This window comes from Esox lucius, chromosome 1, assembly GCF_011004845.1.
Source record: "Esox lucius isolate fEsoLuc1 chromosome 1, fEsoLuc1.pri, whole genome shotgun sequence".
In the NCBI taxonomy this organism is placed as follows: domain Eukaryota; kingdom Metazoa; phylum Chordata; class Actinopteri; order Esociformes; family Esocidae; genus Esox; species Esox lucius.
The window spans coordinates 19,239,031-19,246,338 of NC_047569.1; positions in this window are offsets into that span (position 1 = coordinate 19,239,031).

Here is a 7,308-nt window from a genome sequence, read left to right on the forward strand (position 1 = left end):
AATGCTTTCAGCACCTTGTTGAATCAATGCCACATAGAATTAAGGCAGTTCTGAAGGCGAAAGGGGGTCAAACACAGTATTAGTATGGTGTTCCTAATAATCCTTTAGGTGAGTGTATATTACCCCAAAAAGCATGCACGGATGCGCATTTGGAAAATCCACCAGAAATAGTCGCAACATAACTTTAAACAGTTTTAGGCTTACTATAACGTAGCTACTAAAGCTTGTAGGCAGCAAATTTTTGTCTATCCTGAAAAAATATTAACACATAATTTGTTTTGACTTTGGCGAAATTCAAACGCCTGTTCTGCTTATGATGCCCAGCAAAAACATGCATGCTATTGACCAATGAACGTGTGCATGGGTGTGGTTTTGCAGAAGAATTGCTGAAAAAAGCCCCAATATGCCTAATTTATTATAGCCTAATTCTTATTGGTACATTATGCTGACAACAATTAGTGCAAGCATTTTTCCGTCAACTACACGGGGCGCTATTAAGTCTTGCACATTTGCAAGGTCACAACACTCACCCCGTTCTAGATAAAATTTGGAAAAGTGGTGTATATGTCCAAATCCTACCAAGGAACATATCTGCAATTGGGACCCATTAACCGTAATGTTTTCTTTGCTAATCTGAATTTGTGAAAAACGCTGAACTCAAAGGGGTTGCACTTCAGAGTTGAGACCAGAGGAGCATAGCCTTCCTCAGTGATTCCACAACCTGAGAGTCTGGAGAAAGAATATTAGACTATTTAGATGAAACATCAGAACATGATAATATTACAGAAATGTCATGTCAACTCCTCTTTTGTGTATACTTTCAAAACTGAAATTACTACACTAGAATGTAACTTCCTATATATAATAGAAACTTCCTACATAGAATATCATCAAAAACGTTCTGTTTCCAAATGTTATATAACTGTCTAACTGCTCAAGCACATGGAAACAAAAGTCCCCGTAGTAACACTTCATTAATGTATCATTTTCGATTGCAGTTCCGAAGCACTACTTGTATAATATCAAAAGACCGATCATAAGTGTGATTTCATTTGGTGCAAATGATCAGGGTTGTGAGTTTAGTTTGTTTATTAATGATGTTTCCATTTGTCCACATGGAGATACTACTAAAAAGGAAAAACTATGAAAGCCATATTGTGTGCAACTATGTGTCACATCCTGGCTATGCCCCTAGCCATCTCTGCACTGGGCTGGGGCCATAGTCAGGACAGGACGAAAGGTGTTCCTCTAGCCACCTCTGACCCTTTTGGTCTCCCCAATTGGAGGCAGGTGTAGATCGTTGACTCCAATTGGGGACCCTATTTAGGTTCTATGTGTGGCCCCACCTTGTGTGGTTAATTTTGGTTTTTGCTGAAACTAGGGGTGTCACAATGTACCGGTATTGACGATAACCTTGATATAAAAAAATCTAATATTGATATCATGTTAATAATACACATGATAATATCGTATTCACTAGGCAAAACTGAAGTTGTGTTTTTCCAGAAACACCTCTAACTTTTTTGACACCTTATTAATGTCAATTATAGATATTATTAAACAAGGAGACTGGACCTATGAACTAGCTAGCCTATTCACATGGAAAAAAGGAAGTTGTATTGTATTCCAAAAACTGTTTTTCTATAGCTTATTCATGGATAAACGATGCATGTCCCTGAAGTACGAGTCTGAACCTTTCACTTGCATTTGAATTAACACCTTTTCATAGCCTATTCACAAGGCAAAAAGGTTTTGTATTTTTACTAACTCTTCTCGGTGTTGGGCCTTCTGGATCTTTTGTCTATCAGTTCATCAAGTTTCCTTTTCACTATCCATTAAGCGTAATTGTTCTTTTTGTACGCTTTTATTTTTGTATTTGTACAGTTATTGTTACAAACTGTCTCAACCTCCATACACTTGTAATTCATTTGCCAAAAGAGGGAATAAAAAAAAAACATTTAACATAGTTGAAGATTAATTTGACTGATTTAATTTTATTTAGATACCGTGATAATATCGTTACATTTTGGCCATGATAATTGTGTAGTAAAAATCTGATATTGTGACAGCCCTAGCTGAAACCCCAATAAATGCTGCTTGCAGCTTTTCATTTATTTAAGTTATCCTACACACTGTATCTGATATAATGACAAATGCACTGAAGAAAATAGACTAAAGTAGATTCTCTAAGGGATTAATTTACATAAAATATAGACTAATAATGCACACCTTTGGTCATGAGATATTTTGTTTAGAGAGCACTTCAGTTAGATTTGCTTTTTAATATAAATATATTCCCCATCATATGTTATGTGTAGATGCAGCATTGTCTCTAAACCAAGGAATCTCACCCAGCAGCCACCTGATCGGGCCACCGGTACCTTAAGAGCACCTGATGTGTGACTTTTGACGGTCAGACTGACAAGCCGCCATTTTTAAGCTTGTGGTTTTGGAGGACTTTAGTAGGATTGTGTAATGAAAATAATGAGACAGCTGGCCGGGCAGAGTTTTTTTTTAGAATAACGTATTTGAGCAGCTGGGAGTAGAAAGGGATTGCCTCTTCACTCCTTAATAGCTACTAGATGACAGAGTCACTTTGTGGGCCTTAAGTGAGCTAATTAGTCCTTGTCTCCTTTCCAAAATGGCTCCTAAAAGTGGCGATATGCAACTGAAAGAGGGAATCCAACTGGCTCTCATGTAACCTGAGCCCAATAGTGTTGACAGGTGTGTTCATTGCTGGGTATCTTTATCAAAGAAAGAGAAAATATAGGCATTCAGTTTCGGTGAAGTGTGGGTTTGCTGATGTTCATACAGTATATCAGATTTTTCATCATAAAACATGATGTTTTTGGCATCTCCAGCAGAGGGCATTAGTGATTCACCAGTGTGATATTACCTTGGCATGTCTGCCTCACAATTTATTGACATCTCAATACACTATACATTTTATATCTTCATAATATTTTTATGTATCCCTCTGAGCATGGTATCCAGCTTCATCTATCTTTTGCTGTTAAAGCTTTAAATGTTGTAATTAGAGTAAGCTAATTACCAGCATTGCAGTTTACAATGGTAGAACTACTTTCTTAAATTTGATAATTATGTTTGTAATATTTATATGACAAAATCAATGCCGTTATTAGTGAAAAAAACAAAACAAACAGCCTTTACTTGTTATTTAACTTGGGCTGAAATCCAGACTACATAAAAAATTTCAAAAAGTGTCTGTTTCACACCATACAGATTAAGACTGCAAATTGGGCCAGCGCCTAAGTCCCCAGCATTTGGTGACCCTCTCTTTGCCTGACCCCTCCCGATCCTGATCAGAGGCAAACTTGCCGACGCCACAGTGTCGCATTCTGGGGATAGCAACACAGTGGGAAACTGTGATGTGCCACCTGGCCCTTGGCCCTGTTTGCCGGAAACTCTCCCTGACCTCCCCACAAAATCTAGTTTGCCATCGGAGCCACGTCAAGTAGAGTCTCTGAGGGCCCTGTGCATGCATTCCCCCCTGTGATGAGGACAGACCAGAGGGAGATTGCCGACATCCATTGGTAAAGCTTATCTGACCTCCTCTTAGCTGCCCAACAGCCTGGACTGAGAACAACTACATAACTGCACATCAAAGATTGTCCATTTGGTGTGGAGCCAGGAGACTCCTAGCTCTTAGCCCCAGTATTATCACACAGCATGAGCACACACAACCGTTAAAAAACAATACATAGCCTCTGTCCAAGATGGCAGAACAGTCAGAAGATAGAGATGGGATTTAATCAAAATAAATGTTTTAGCCCTTTGAATATGAAATGAAAATAATTTAGTTAAAATAAAAAGTTTAATTTGATCATACAATCACATGCTGAAAGTAGCATGTATACAATACAATCCAATGTCATTCTATATAGGCCTATTACTGCTCTATAACGACTCTTATTAATAAATTTTTATGCTCATGTTCAGTTTTTAAGAAATGTATTTTACACCATTTTGACTCAGTACTTACTCTCTTAATGAGGGTGTTGTGTGCATCTAAAACTGAGACAGGTGTTGTTTTGTTTTTTTGCATGATGTACCTTCTCTTTCTAGATGCTCTATATGTCCAGACACAGCATTCAACCCTAGAGAACATGTGTTATTGGACCTCACATGTAGTCCGCAACATCCTTGTCTGGGCAGTCCTCAGCAAAATGATAATATTTTTCTAGAGAGCTCAGAGGTGATGCAAGTGGCCCCTCACACTTGCTCCAAATCTCTGAAAAGACACTCTCTCCACCTGTCACAAGTCAAAGGCTAATGCTTTAAGGTCAGAGGTTGTTTCCACATGACTGGGTTAGTTACCGTTTTCTCTTGCTGTAAAAGTTTCCACCCAAGGGTAGAACACTTCAATCAACAGACAAGCTCAATGAGTGAAGTAAAAATTGAGTAAAGCAACTTATAAACATGGTAACCAACTAGTGGTGCGCCAGAGCTGTAGTTATTGATCTGCTTATAATAACATTTTGATCATTAACATTTATATGTGAATAAATATAAATGACCATAATAATGAACATGAAATATTCAGTAAATTGAGTTTGATAATAATGACAACATGATACTAGCATGAGCATTATGGTAAAGGTTTCCTCAAATCAGATTTTTTCAGACCAAGTACAGTCTTTTGCATCAGGGATTTGATTGATTGATTTAGTGTGTATGAATAAAATTTACAGCCCTTATGAATTTGTAAACGGTAAAAGGCCACAGTCCATACCACCCCTCCTGTTGCCAAATCCTTTGCTCGACTCAAGTGTCAGTTGTAGATGGGACAATGTGAATTGGCTACAGACATAAAAGATTAAGAGAGCCACATTAAACCTTCCTAAAAGCAAAAACAAATGCCTTGTGGTGAGGACACCCTGCTCTCTAAGTGCCTGGTTGAATCTGGGCCTGCCATCATCAGGCCATATAATGACCAGATAACTGGGCCATCACGTAACATGTCCCCAAATACCATGGACTTGTAGGGCTCTTATTTTTAATGGTACTGGGGACACATGCCGCTTTTAGCTGTCGGTTAACTCTGGGGGCACACCTCAGAGGATTCGTAGCCATGGTTGAGGTCTAATTAACTTGAAAAACAATAGCTCCCGGATCGCCATTCCATTGTGCTCTCTGGCACTGTGGGACAGATCCAGTTACAAACTCATGATAAACCGGGGGCTAAATTAGATGTGCAGTTGTTGCTATTGTCCAAGGTTTCTGATATTTAAGCTCCCTGCGTCTCTGCTACCCAAAGCAGTGGCAGGACAGCCTGAAAGTGTCTAACGTTCCTGATGGGATTTAGGTGTAGGGTAAATGACAAGAAAAGGGCTGATACAATGAGGTTGTCTTCTTCTGGCATGACCCAAAGTATTTAAAACAGAGCACAGCAGAAGGCGATTTAGAATATTAATGTTGCTTTGATGGATGGAGTCAAAAGTGATTTGTTTAGGATGAGCGTGGTGCTGGTTATTAGCCAGCTGGTCCCAGGTCATAGAGCTGGACTGAGGTTGGGATTAAGTCCCTCTCAGCCTCTCTCTGCTGATGGAGCACAATTGATTAATGCCCCCCAATTAGAACCACATTAAAAGTCATGTTTTCAAAGAACAATTGAGGGTCTTGTAACACATGCGGGGCATATAGTAGGCTATATATTACCTTGCCAGTAGACAAAGAGGGTAGCTCACTTTTCATAGAATCCACACTTGGCAATGGTCTGCCATATTAACTGCCTAGCATGTGGAGAGTTGTTCTTAATGTGTAGGTTTTGGAAAGGACAACTGACATTTTTATTGGTAGACATCATGTGAAGTCACTCACAATACATAGTATATTGTGTTAGTATGCTTTATATGAGAAAAAAAGTAGATTTTTAAAAATGATTTGTGGTTTACATTGTTCCATAACCTCTGACTTGCAAATATTAATCAAAAACTGTTATTCTTATAATTTGTGGCTAATGAATATTGGTCCATTATTTTTCTTCCAACACAAACAAACCTTGTATTTTATTAACCTATGTATGTGTCTAATGGTTTGACATAAGTATGTGTCTTTTCTATGGCAAAGCTTTTTTCTGCCCTGGCAGCAAAATCTTTCTCTATCCAGACAGCAGATCACATCTCTCAAAAACATCTGAAAGCCTATATTTTAACAAGTATTTATGTAATCCCACAGCACCTGATGTCTGCCTATTTTCTTTTAATTTGTTTTGTTTTGTTAAAGACACTGCTTGTCCATGTCCTCCCAAACAACGTATGGTTATGTAGGTGGCAAACAAATGATAGCCCCACTAAGCATAAACAAGATGGCATGGCGTATCATTGCAGAATGCTAGATTAGTCATACTGGTTGAGTTTGTCTTGAATTCTAAAAAAAATCAGTGTCACCAGTAAAGCAACCCCACACCAGCACGCCTTGTCCTCCAAATTTGAAGGAGGAAATTTAAAATTTTCTGTCCATTAAAATAACATCAAATTGATCAGAAGTACAGTGTAGACATTGTTAATGTTGTAAATTACTATTGTAACTGGAATCTGATGATTTTCAATGGAATATACAGAGGCATACAGAGGCCCATATTCAGCAACCATCAGTCCTGTGTTCCAATTCCACTAGTGTCTAGTTTGAGAAACTGACTCCTCGCAGGTCCCCAATTGGCAGCTTCATTAACCTTTTCACGCGTGAGTTTCAAATATGCCTTAACGGCCCCCCAGAGTGAGTTTTTTTGCGCGTGAGTTCAGCACTCACTCAGAGTTCCAGAATTTGATTGTGTCGTCACAAAACATTTAATCTGCAGCTTCCCAAAAACACTACGCTGCTTACTAGTTATGCATCTAATTTTTTATTTAAATTATATTAACAAACTTCTACAGGTAGTAACTGTTAAAAATGTATATTGAATAATTATGAACCAATCTTAAAAATGCTGTCCTATTTCTAAAGATCGCGGCGAGAAAGATACTGAAACGCTTCACTTGTTGTTTCAATAAAACATACGCAATCTATCAGGCAATAGGTGGTGTGTAAATAGTTTTACGCAATTATTCAGAAGCTCTCAAAAAATTATAGATTCCGATTATTGCATTTAGTAATGGACAAATGCGATCAGTGAAAAGGTAGATTTTTTAAGATTATGAGCTTTTTTCTCAACAAAAGTAGTGCTGTAATACTGTTTTAGTTTGCGCCATCGGTTTGCTACTAGATCTGCCAATTGAACTATTGTGCGTGAACCCTACCAAAACAAACTGACTGGATTAACCCCACGTTAGCTACATGCATTGAGTG